Raw genomic sequence first — 13,118 nt, 5'->3', positions numbered from 1 at the left:
TTGAAATAAATAAAAGCAACTCTTTAAATAAAATAGTTCATATACTGTACAACCATGCACATGAATGTGGGTCTAAGGTCCTAGACATTCCCACCTGCAGAAGAGTGAGAAATAAATTTCTGATGTTTTTCAGTTACCCAGTAGTCAAGGTATTTTGCTATGATAGCATGAAAGGACTGAGACATCTGAGAATGTCTCACTTTCTCAGCATTTGAAGGACAGTTTTGGAGATAGAGTTCTCTGTTGATGCTTACTTTGCCTTCCACACCTGGACAATATGAATCATTGGCTTCTGGTTCCCCACTGTTTCTCATTGAGAAATCTGATGATGAATTTTGTGGGGAAATAACGATGAAAGATACCTTCCTCTCAGCTCTACAGATATTAACATGTACTTAGTGGTGTCTTGGGCAACAAAACATTTTGTTGTAGTGTCAGGATGCCAGTGCAGTTGTCCCATCATTCTGAGACCTGTCATTCAGAGATTAAAGAGAAAGGAATGGATATTTTCAGTGTAGACAGTAGGAGCTCTTCAAAAGCCAAAAGTTATTATAGATGTTGAAAATGAAAAGGAAAAGGCCATTGAAACATTCTGTTGGTTTTTATTTCTCAAAAAGTAAGTATCAATCTCTATCACTATCCTAAGGTGGGGAGAAAAGCTTTTGGGATTCTTTCATTTGTTCAATCAGAAAGGTTCTTGAGAAGACTAACGTGGACTGTCTCCAGCTGTGATTGGTCCATTTCTTGCTCTAACATCATAAGGAGCCACTATTATGTAATAATTCCAAATGCCTATGTAAGCCCCTGGCTAGGCCTAGGTTCTTGTCCATTTTGCCCATAAAGCTCTTTTTTGGACCAAGCTAGCTAGTTTTTCACTTGTTTTGTTTGTGTCTGTTTGGATTAGTTTTTCTTTTTTCTCTTTTTTTTATTTTGTTTTTTTCTCCCTTCTATTCATTTTCTTTTCCCCCTTTTTCCTTACACATTTCCTCATTTCTTTTTTGATATTTTGTCATTTATTTTCCTCTTATTTTTCATTGTTTTCATTTTCTCATTTCCAATTCTTATGTTTCCCATTTTTCTCATTTTGTGTTTTTTCTAATTTTTAATCCTTTTACTTAGGACTACCATTTTTTTAAGATTTAGATTTTATTTATTTGAAAAACAGAGAGAGGAAGTAACCTGGACAGAAAGAAATAGGCTAATTAGAATTACTGAATAGAATTGTTGTTAGTATAGTTATTATAGCTAGTGTTGTTTTTCTTTTCTTTGCAGATTTGCTTTTTTTTGTATTTTCTCATTTTAATATTTTTATTTTGATAATTTTAATGATTAGTGTAGTATAGTTAATGTACTGTTGTATACTTAATATAGTTTTATCTGTTAGTAATATTTGCATAGTTAGCATTATTCATTTTTATTTGCTTTATGGTTAACGTAGGTGATTACTTGGGGCTACCAGTATTTTAGAGTAGAGAGGTGAGTCCCACCACAGAAGACCGCACATCCTTCCACCATGAGGAGGAAGTCGTCGATGGAAACCAGGTCCAGTACAGCTTTGGCCAGGAGAGGCTGCCCCACCATCTGGAAAGTGGGACCCAAGTGGCCATGTAAGTCACTCCAAGAGCCTGCAAGGACTCTTCTAGCTTCTACATGTGGGTAAAAGCACACGTATAAGAAGGGTATGCCTCACTCCAACATCATAAGGATTTTGCAGATAAGGCACAAAGCAGACACAGCATTTATTTTCATGGACTATGCGAGGAAGAGAGGCCTCAAACAGAACATGGCTGAGCATGGCCACCTAGGGGAGGGAGAGGCACCCATCCAGTGTTTATTGAGATATTATCAGCTGCTGCAAGATGTGCATTGTGCAGAGACTTAAAATTGGAAAATCGCTCCTTGCTGCTGGCCTGAACATTAATGTACTGTTCAGAGGTCCCTTCACACTCTGATTCTTGTGTTTTCTTGCCCATCAAGGACTTTCCCCTATAAAATCATAATATATCCATTTGATTTTGATAGACACATGACTTCCTTCAAAACTGTAGGCCACAGTCAAGTTTGGCCAACTGTCCCAATAATGAATGTCCTTATGGTGATCTGGTGCAGAATTGAATTTATTTGTCGTGTTTTTAGTCCAGCTCTGCCATCTGCATAGCTCCTGATTCTTTTCTCAGTTTCCTTGGCCTTAACAACTTTGAAGCCCTGTGAACCAGTTATTTTGTAGGATGGGCTGCAGTTTGAACTGACGGACATTGAGGCCATTCAGTGCTGGCAGGATTATTATACAGGTGACCTCATGCCTTTCTCATTGCATCCAGTTAGCTGGCTCAGAGTCACTGAAGATGTGGGCTTTAATCCCTAATTCAGCTGGTGTTGGTCTCAGTGAAGATGATCTTTTGCCATGAGTGTTTTATGAATAAGCACTTTGAAGTAATAGGAATTTCTTAGTCTTTTATATACATAAATAAGTCAGTTTATTTATACCATATAGACTCAAGTTGATTCTGTAGGTCATTATCTATTATTAATGTTTATGTCCAAGTTGTCCCAGATTTAACCAGCAAAAGCATAGTCTAGCTGGATCCTGTGACCTTTGACATGTGCAACTTTCTGCTGTGCCCCATAGGGGTGGGAGGGGGTGTCTTAGCCCCTTTGTGCTGCTGTAACAAAACACCCCACGCGGAGCAGTTTGTGCAGAACAGAAATTCACTGCTCACAGTTCTGAAGCTGAAAGTCCAAGATCTTGGTTGAGTGCATGGAGAGGGCCAGGGCTCTGCTTCCAAAGCAACTTGTTGCTGCGACCTCTGGAGAAGACCAGCTCCGTGCTTGCCTGCTGAGGGGGCGGGAGTGCAGCAGGGCCTTAGGTTCCCACACCTGAGTTGTGGGAGTTGTGTACCTTCAAGCAATAGGAAGAAGGGGCTTCCTCTCCCAGGACGGATGCCAACCTTGCTCAGCCCGCCCAATGCCTGCAGGACGACATCACGCAGAGGAAGGAAGGGCTCAGCCATGACTTTTTAAATTAGTGGGTGAAAACAAGTGTACGATGTTACTGACTTTTGCATCAAGTTCCTCCAGCTGTTAGTTATATTTTGCCTCTTTTTCCAGAATAATCTGCATTTCTCTGGGTGTGAAGTTATGATGGAGAGTCTGGCTGCATCAGAAAAGCTGTATCAAAGAGAGTCAATGCTTTCTTATATTTATTCTAAGCATCTATCTTTGTTTAGCTCAGTATTTCTCAGCTGGACCACCTTTGGCATTTATAGTGGAAATTCTTTATTGGCCCAATATATCATGAGATATTTTATGCCCCCTGACTCCCTACTCACTATTGCCACCTGAGGCTCCCCCACTAAAAAACTTGGCATATCTGAACACCAGAAATGATGATAAAACACTGCTACATATGTCCAACTGCCTCCCAGGACCCACCCCTAGTTGAAAACCACAGAGCTCTTTGCAGTTTGTGTCACGATGGTTTCCTAACACGGTCTTAGGTTCCTACTAATTCAGAGGGAGATTCACATGGCATGGCTTACCATGAGTCTTCTCTTCTACATCAAATTTGTTGGTCTCGTAAGACCGGTGCTCTCTCTTTCAATCAGGAACTGTCACATCTACCTCGATTTGGTAAATGTCTTCTCTCAATCATATTTTGGGTTCAAAAACCCAAAACCAAATGTTCCTTTATAAAGGGATTCTCTTCTGTCACTGAATTGTTCCTTAAATTGAAGCACATTAAGCCACAAAGTGGCCTGAAAAAAAAAATGTGGTTATACATTTTAAGGGCCTAATGCCACAGAATAAGTGTATTTGTTGGCTTCCTGGCTATGTATTTTCATAGGCGTGGTAAATTTTTTTTGAAGATTTATTTGGTAGATTGTTTTAAGCAAAGCCAACTTCTGACTAAGAGAGCACCCTGGGGCCAGTGTTGTGGTGTAGTAGGCTAAGCCTCCACATGTGGTGCTGGCATCCCATATGGGTGCTGGTTCTAGTGCCAGCTGCTCCTCTTCTGATCCAGCTCTCTGCCTGTGGCCTGAGAAAGCACTGGAAGATGCCCTAAGTGCTTGGGCCCCTGCACCATGTGGGAGACCAAAGGGCAGCTTCTGGCTATTGGCTTTGGGTCGGGTCAGTTCCGGCCCTTATGGGCATTTGGGGAGTGAACCAGTTCTCTCTGTCTCTGTCTGTAATTACCTCTAAAAATTTTAAAAATTAAAAATTAAAAAATAAAAGAAGAGAGCACCCTCTCTCCTGGGCAACCTGAGCCTTTTGCATCTGCTGATGAACTGAAGGCAGAATTATCCCTAATCTGATTGGACAAGGAAGGCCACATGTTCCCCCTGTTGGGAGCATTTCACCTGTCTTCATAATGGGGATGTACAACAGCCTACCTGCTGTGGGAAGAAGCCATACCTGCCATCTAGAAATCTACCCTTCCCATGGAAACAAAAGAACTGGAGTTTGCTTGTGTTTTACTCTTAAATTATGAATGTAGGTTCTCTTTTCAAAGAGAAAAAAAAATTGTTTCCCACTCCAGAAACCAAATATAGGAAAAGGAATCAAGCTTCAAGCCATGCTATGTTAGAAAAAATAACCATCACCTTAGACTGGAAAGTAAGCTCCACAGGAACACATGGTGCCCTCAAGGGAAACATGGAGGAGTCTGCTGGCTTGAGGAGAGCCAGTGAAAGAGATGCTTGCCGCTCTTCAAATCTGCATCTGGTCCCCATGCTTCCTAGTCATGTACAGTTAGGTGGGCACCATGTGATTGGCTCTGCCAAGGAATGTCGGCAGAGCTGCGAGCAGAAGTGATGTGTCTGCAGCCCCAGATTGGTGAGGACGTACTCCTTTTCTTCTTTTTTATTTTTTTTAAAGATTTATTTTATTTGAAAGACAGAGTTACAGAGAGAGGGAGGTCTTCCATCCACTGGTTCACTCCCCAGATGGCCACAACAACTGGAGCTGTGCCAATCCAGAGCTAGGAGCCAGGAGCTTCTTCCGGGTCTCCCACGTGGGTGCAGGGGGCCCAAGGACTTGGGCCATCTTCTACTGCTTTTCCAGGCCACAGCAGAGAGCTGGATCAGAAGAAGAGCAGCCGGGGCTAGAACGAAACCCATACAAGATGGCGGCACTTCAGGCCAGGGCTTTAACCCACTATGACGTAGCGCTGGCCCCTTAGGGCACATTCATTTTCAAGCATGCTTACAAATAAACTACATTTGAGTTGCACTAACACTGGACGCAAAATGTTTTCTTAAGGTAATTTTGGCTGTCCCAGGTAATGGAAGACATTTTTACACTAATCTGCTGTGATACCTTCATTTAGAAACCAGTGTTGAGTTTTCTTTGGTTTAGTTGTGAACGAGTTTGAACCAGAGTTGATATTACCCAGTAGCTGGAAGGACCTGATTCGAGTGGGATGGAGTCAACAATGGAAAGACAAACAAGTTAGCAAATGGTGTTAAGAGGACCCGGTTGCCATGTTCCTTAGTGGTTTAAGCCATAAGGGAATCCATTTGAACTCAAAAAAGAAACTCCTGCTCTTTCAAGTGCATGATCTATTTCCTGCTCCATTCTTTTGTTTGCTTTTCCTGGCAACATGGTACCTGTTATTCCAAAAGCGTTCCCAGAGACTTGCAACAGCAGATTCCTGCGTGCCACTTGATGGCCACCTTCAGTTCATTTAGGATCCTGGACAGATGTAACACACACACACACTCTCACACACACCCTAGAGAAAATTGTATCTAACACAAAATACTTCTTTAAAAACTTTTTACAATTTGATTACTTGGTATGATTGAAAAATGGAGATTTTGTATCTCATGTCCTTCTGAACATTTTTTTTTTTTGCACTTGGTGAACAACAAAAACAAGGAAGAAAAAAAAAAAAAACACAGAACAATTTCACACCTAAAATTGAAGGAGTTGATTACTGTCATTTTGATGATGTGCCTTTTATACGTTTGCAGTGGTTAAGAAAGACTTTATGGTTTGGAGCATGAGCACTTTAAAGTGATTCAAAATTATTGAAGAGCTACAAATTTTATAAAGTGCTTCAATTTGTTACTGACTAGAGCAGCAGTGGAACGATTCAGCGGAGCTTTTAGTACCATGCACAGCCTGCAAATGCGCTCATAATCTTCCCAGGTGTCGCTCCGTGGCTCGTGCGGGCTCACGGTGTTCCTGCCCAGAGACTGTCCACCTCCAACAGCGGCAAAGCCACTGCCCTGAAGCCTGCACACCCTGAAAACAGAGCTGACACCTGGGAGAGTTTCGACAGTGCTGCGAACTCAAGAGCAGGCTTCTGCGACAGGGGTTCAAAAAGTTATGTGGGAAATGGATTTAGGGGTGAGTTTATTTTTGGTGCAAATTTTCTTTTTTAATTCTTTTTTTAAAAAGATGTACTTATTTATTTATTTGAAAGACAGAGTTACAGAGAGAGGGAGAAAGAGAAAAAGAGTTCTTCCACCTGCTGGTTCACTCCCCAAATGGCTACAGCGGCTGAAGCTGAGCAGATCCGAAGCCAGAATCCAGGAGCTTCTTCTGGGTCTCCCACATGGGTGCACAGTCCCAGGTACTTGGGCCATCCTCCATTGCTTTTCCAGACCATTAGCAGGGAGCTGGATCAGAAGTGGAGCTGCTGGGCCTCAATCTGGCTCCCATGTGGGTTGCCAGTGCCACAGGCAGAGGCTTAACCTACTACACCACAGTGCCAGTTCCCTTTTATAATACTTGCATACAAGGAGTACTTAAAAAGTTCACAGTGTGTATTGTGAGAAGACTATGAATGCATTTCAATTTTTTTGTGTGCCAAAATAGATAATTGTTTGTGTAAATGCAAGGCACAGAGACAGAGAACAACAGAAAGAGATAGTTTCCATTTACTGGTTTACTCCCCAAATGCCCACAATGCCCTGAGCTTGGCCAGGTTGAAATCAGAAACCAGGAACTCAGTCCAGATCCCCTGTGGGAGTGGCAGGGAGTAACTTAAGCCATCAGTACTGCTTCCCAAGGTCCACTTAGCAGGTAGCTAGAGGCAGGACAACAGGCAGAGCCAGGCATCGAACCCAGGCATTCTGATGTGAAATATAGGCATCTTAACCCAGATCTTAATTGCTAGGCTAAACACGTGTCCCTAAATGTATCTTTTAATTTTATTTTCCATGAAGTTATTGAAATACATTCCAATTGTTAAGTGGCTTTTTTAAAATTGTGTAATTTATTTGAAAGGCAGAAAGACAATGAGACAGAGAGAGAGCTCCCATTTGCTGGTTCACACACTCGATCTGGGCAACTGGGGATGCATCAGGACAAAGCCAGGAGTCGGGAACTCAACCCCAGGTGCAAGTACTTGTGTGCCCACCTGCTGCCTTGTAGGAAGCTAGAACCAGAGGCAGAGCTGGGACTTGAACACAGGCACTTTGACGGAATGCAGGCATCACAATCAGTGTCTTAACCACTGCGCCAAAGTACCTGCCCCTGTTATTTGGCTTTGCCAGAATAAAAAACAAAATCTATTGCTCTAAAATAACTACCAGACTCTTGGGCACGGAATGATAACTCGGTGCGTCTAGGCCCAGGGTTGTCGGGAAAAGGCAGGATGAAAGTGTGCAAAGAGGCCTTGTCTCTACAAAAGGAGACCCCCAAGAGACTAAAGTTTAAAAGTCAGTGCTTTCGAGAGAGGCTGAAACTTTGCAAAAGCCTGTTTTGCTGTTTCTTTCTGCTTTGGCATTAGTTTGCATTATTGTGCTGGTCTTTGATTTACATGTTTTAGAGCAACAGCAAGCCCTGCCTCTATAAAATAGGAAAAAGAAAGCACAATCTTTGAAATTTCAAACGACAGGTGGTTTAGATATTGGTTTGTAATGTGGGGTTCCACTGGAGCTCATGCATAATTTTGCCTTTTCAAATGGATTTACACAGCTCAGATGCATCCGGAAGAGCCTGGGGCTCCTCCGTGTGATGGCTGCAAGTGGCACGGCATTTTGAGTCTTCAGAGCTGGAGTTACTGACCTCAGTAGTTCATTAAGGAGAGGGCAATCTTCAATCTGAACAGCGCTAAATGCATATAAGTCAGTTCAAAGGCAAGACCAGTTCTGGGAGGGATTTGCCACATCTCTAGTATATGAGTGTCTGGCAGCACTGTGTGTCTGGAAAACTTTGATCTGTGTGGTGGCTTCACAAAGGTGCCTCTTGCCTGAGCCAAGGTCAGGGTCCACGTTTCCAGGACTCTTATCTCTCCAGTGTGCTTTTCAATACCATATTGATCATTCATTCTACTCAAGGGCATGATGTGCCATTTTCAAAGAGGATTTAACGTGTTATAGGACATCTTGTAAATAATTTTAAAAACATGAGCCTGCATTTTATGCATTCCAAAGACAGCATTTGCATTGAGACTTGTTGATATAATTAATTGGACTGCACAGTGCCGACATTGAAGGGCACAAAGCATTTCTCCCCAGCACTTCTTGGGCCAGTTTCCTGTGGATGTTAATGTTATCATCTCTGGCTGGAGCCACAGCTCACTTGGCTAATCCTCTGCCTGCGGCGCCGGCACACTGGGTTCTAGTCCCAGTTGGGGCGCCGGATTCTGTCCTGGTCGCTCCTCTTCCTGTCCAGCTCTCTGCTGTGGCCCGGGAGTGCAGTGGAGGATGGCCCAAGTGCTTGGGTCCCTGTACCCGCATGGGAGACCAGAAGCACCTGGCTCCTGGCTTCGGATGTGCAGGCCACAGCACAGCGGCCATTGGGGGAGTGAACCAATGGCAAAGGAAGACCTTTCTCTCTGTCTCTTTCTCTCTCCCTGTCCACTCTGCCTGTCAAAAAAAAAAAAAAAAAAAAAAAAAAAAGCTTTCTAATAAATTTATTTCCCTCCTTTATTTTCTTCTCTTCTTCCATGTTTGTCTCCTTAAGGAGCTAATACATATATAAACCATTTATCATTTTTGTTATTACTCCTGCCTTCAGATCAGCTTGCATTCCTTCTTCAAACAGGTCCTTCAAACAGGGACCCCTGTTGTTGTTGAGATGGCAGCTTTCTGTTGTTGGGAAAACTGGGATTGATAGTGACTCCCAACTCTCAGTTCTGGGGGAGGCCCCAGGACTGGCCATTGCAAGTGTGTGCACCCAGCTCCCCTCTGAGTGCCCCATGCTGTCCCAGGCAGCTCTGCTCAGGAATTTCAGCCAGGCTCATTTATCCACTTTGTGGTATTTTGATTAAAGAGCAAGCACTCAGGTATTTGTGAACAAAATATGAAAATATCCAGACATTCTGTTTGCATTAAGAAAATCTGGGTGCTAACATATTACATTGCCAAGACTTAGTAAAATAATTAGGAATGAGAGATATTTTTCTTGATTTCCTAAACAGATAATCAGCTGTAACTAAGAGATGTTTACATATTGAGTTAATGGTAGATTTCAGTTCAACTCCAAAGCAAAGCAGAGATGCTAGGAGAGTTTTTCATCTTGCCCCAAGCCTGGTTTTTACAGGCCATGATAATTATGTCCAAATGACCACTCAGTGCTCTTGCCAGAGTTGATTGAAGAAAGACAATTTGCTGCGCTGTATGTATTGCCTTAGGAAACAGTGAGCCAAATTCTCTAAGAGACACTTCTGTTTTTCAGTTAAATATGTTGAATGAGTGTAAGCATTTTATAAGCCGGATATATATATATATTTTTTTTGACAGGCAGAGTGGACAGTGAGAGAGAGAGAGAGAGAGACAGAGAGAAAGGTCTTCCTTTTTACCATTGATTCACCCTCCAATGGCTGCTGCGGCTGGTGCACTGTGACCGGTGCACCGCGCTGATCTGATGGCAGGAGCCAGGTACTTATCCTGGTCTTCCATGGGGTACAGGGCCCAAATACTTGGGCCATCCTCCACTGCACTCCTGGGCCACAGCAGAGAGCTGGCCTGGAAGAGGGGCAACCGGGACAGAATCCGGCACCCCGACCGTGACTAGAACTCAGTGTGCCGGCGCCGCAAGGTGGAGGATTAGCCTATTGAGCCACGGCGCCGGCCTTAGATATTATTTTGACTTAACCTCTCTGTGCCAGGTAAAGCCCTTGCCTTCACTTTCCAAGTCCTGCCCCTTCTTCTCTGCTGTATAGTCCAGTCAACTTGGCTTAAAGCAATCTCTGCCTCCTTTGAATGCCTTTTACTGTGCTTGCCCAGGTGACCCCTGTGGCATTTACCCCATGCTGCAGACTCTCACTCCTAATATATCTCAATGCATCTCATTTCCCAAGTCTGAGGAACAGTTTCACAACCTTGTCTGCACAAACAGTTCTCTCAGCATTTCCTGAACACAGGTTCATCAGTCGACAGCAGCATGTGAGTTGTGCTAGGCAGTGAGGGCATGGTGAACTTGGACATGACCACCACCCTCTTGAGTTGATCCGTCCAGTACATTCATGAGTCGGAGTCAAAGAATGCATATTATTTGCAGAATCAGGTATAATGTTTGGACCAGTTTGAGGGTCCTGAAGATGCTTTTGAGAAAGGAGCTACGATTCTACTTTGCCTGTTGGCAAGCTTACGTCTGGTAATGGAAGGCCAAGAGCTGGTGTGTATGCTTTTGCTGCAAGTGGGATCAATGAGTTTCTTACAGCTGCTTTTGAAAAGGTGTATGGCACAAACCTATTTCAGTAAGTCCATAGTTGTCTCTTTTAGGCTCTTCCCCCGAACACAGGACCCCTAGAAATCAATATTCATATGCATTGTACCTTTGGAAGCACGAATTTACGGAGTTGTTAGGTTGTTCGAGTGATCAAAGACTGACTAGCAGCTAACTCTTTCCATTTTAGACTATAAGTTAAACTTTTGTTCATTGTTGCTCAAAAGTTGTCAATAAGGCACTGGTGCGTTGAGTTAAGCTTGCAAAACCAGGGTCCCCTATTGCAGTGCCGCTTCGAGTCCTGGCTGCTCCGCTTCCAATCAAGCTCCCTGGGAGGGCAGTAGAAGATGGCCCAAGGACTTGTGTCCCTGCCACCCATGAGGGAGACCTCCTGGTTTTGGCTTGGCCCCAGCCCTGGCTCTTGTGGCCATGTAGGGAGTGAACCAGCAGATGGAAGATTTCTTTTCCTTTCTCTGTGTCACTCTGCCTTTCAAATAAATAAATAATAAATAATCTTTTTAAAAGTTGTCAATAAAAAATAAATTAGGTGAATATTTTTAAATGCAATTTTCTTTTTTTTAAAGATGTTATTTATTATTTAAAAGGCAGAGTTACAAAGAGGCAGAGACAGAGACAGAAAGAGGGGTGTTCCATTTCCTGGTTCACTCCCCAAATGGCCCAAAAGCCAGAGCTGGGCCAATTCGAAGCCAGGAACCAGGAGCTTCTTCCAGGTCTCCCATGCAGATGCAGAGAGATGGACCATCTTGTGCTGCTTTCCCAGGCCATAGCAGGGTGTTGGATTGGAAGTGGATTGGGTCAGCACTATGGTGCAACAGGTTAAATCCCTGGCCTAAAGTGCCAGAATCCCAAATGGGTGCCAGTTCTAGTCCTGGCTGCTCTTCTTCCTTGGGCCTCTGCACCTGCGTGGGAGACCTGGAAGAAGTTCCTGGCTCCTGGCTTTGGATCGGCACAGCTCCGGCCGTTGTGACCATCTAGGGAGTAAACCAACAGATGGAAGACCTCTCTCTCTGTCTCTACCTCTCTCTGTAACTCTGTCTTTCAAATAAATACAATAAATCTTTAAAAAAAAAAAAAAAAAAGAAGTGGAGCAGCTGGGACTTGAACCAGCGCCCATCGGGATACCGGCACTGTAGGCAGAAGGCTTTACCCACTATGCCACAGTGCTGGCCCCAGGTGAAATATTTTACAAGTTAGGTGTCAACAATACAAAAAAGTTTCTGGTTCAATATGGCAACATGACTCTCCTAAAACATTAATAAATTATGGAAAACCACATCTAAAGGTATAAAACAAAGAACACAGGAAGAGTTAATAGTAAAAGAGAGATTGTGCGAAAGTCGTGGAAGTTAGAAAACGGTTGGAGTTTTGGAATAGGAGCCTGAAGCAGCCACTACCGAGGACAAGGGAGGAGACAAGGGGGCTGTGTGCTCTGAGAGCCCTGGAAGGCTCACAACTGAGAAGAACTAGGGTGCAGGGGCATAGGAGGGAGACATGTGATAAAAGTAGGCAACTAATTGATCACTATGGACCTAAGCCCCCACTCCCGTGTAGCATACAGGCAGTCAGACGACTTCCCAGGCAGAGGTAACAAAAGCTCTTCTCTTTTTAAAAAGATGTATTTGGAAGGCAGAGTTACAGAGATGGGCAGACAACTGGAGGGAGGGAGTGGAGGAGGGAGGGAGAAAGGGGGAGATAGAGAAAGAGGTGGAGAGAGAATGAATGAATGAATGAATGAATCTTCTATCTGCTGGTTCACTTCCAAATGAGCACAACAGCCAGAGCTGGGCCAGGCTGAAGCCTGGAATTCCACCTGGGTCTCCCACGTGGGTGGCACGGGCCCAAGTACTTGGGCCCTCTTCCGCTGCTTTCCCGATGCATTTCCATGGAACTAAACCTGGAACCGCTGCTCAAATGGGATGACCGTGTCACCAAAGGCCACTTAACCCACTGCGCTACAAGGTTGACCCTAGCGAAAGGTCGTCACTGCAGAAATTGCCAAAATGTGTCAGAAACTTGCATAGGTTGTGACACCTGGGGCCAAGACCCCACAGAATTATGGCAGCCTGTGTCCCTTAGCACACAGCTGGTGAACCAGCCCCATTTCATTCATTGAGAACTGCCTGTAGGTACGACCTCACTCACATTCAGAAAGCCGTCACTCAGTCATCTTACTATTTCCTAACTATAAACAGGAACAAAGTATCCCTGGTCCTTTAAGGAAACTCAGTATATAGGTGATGAAGGCCTAGAAAATAAGTCATAAAAAAGAGAGAAACAGACAAGAGCAATACCTTGCAAGAAACAGATAATCTAGGAATAACAACAAACTTTAAAAAATGTAACTCACGTCACAGAGACATTAGGGAACACAGTGCACCTCTTAAAACAAGAACAGTATGCTCCATAAAAACAGAGGACACAGTGAAAAATGCATGATAGACTCAGAAAGTATTCTTGGTATTAAAAGATCTATC

General features: G+C 43.7%; 1 non-coding gene across 1 annotated transcript; it reads left to right on the top strand.

Annotated features, from left to right (window-relative positions):
• The first annotated feature begins 665 nt into the window (after nt 1–665).
• On the top strand, nt 666–12,897 carry LOC127492857 (uncharacterized). Its single transcript, XR_007922675.2, has 2 exons — nt 666–1,607; nt 6,151–12,897. It is a non-coding gene; the product is annotated as an uncharacterized protein (transcript).
• Nucleotides 12,898–13,118: the final 221 nt, after the last annotated feature.

The sequence above is a fragment of the Oryctolagus cuniculus genome, chromosome 14, assembly GCF_964237555.1.
Source record: "Oryctolagus cuniculus chromosome 14, mOryCun1.1, whole genome shotgun sequence".
Lineage (NCBI taxonomy): Eukaryota > Metazoa > Chordata > Mammalia > Lagomorpha > Leporidae > Oryctolagus > Oryctolagus cuniculus.
Note: the sequence above shows the minus strand (reverse complement) of the source record. Positions and strands in the feature narration are given on the sequence as shown.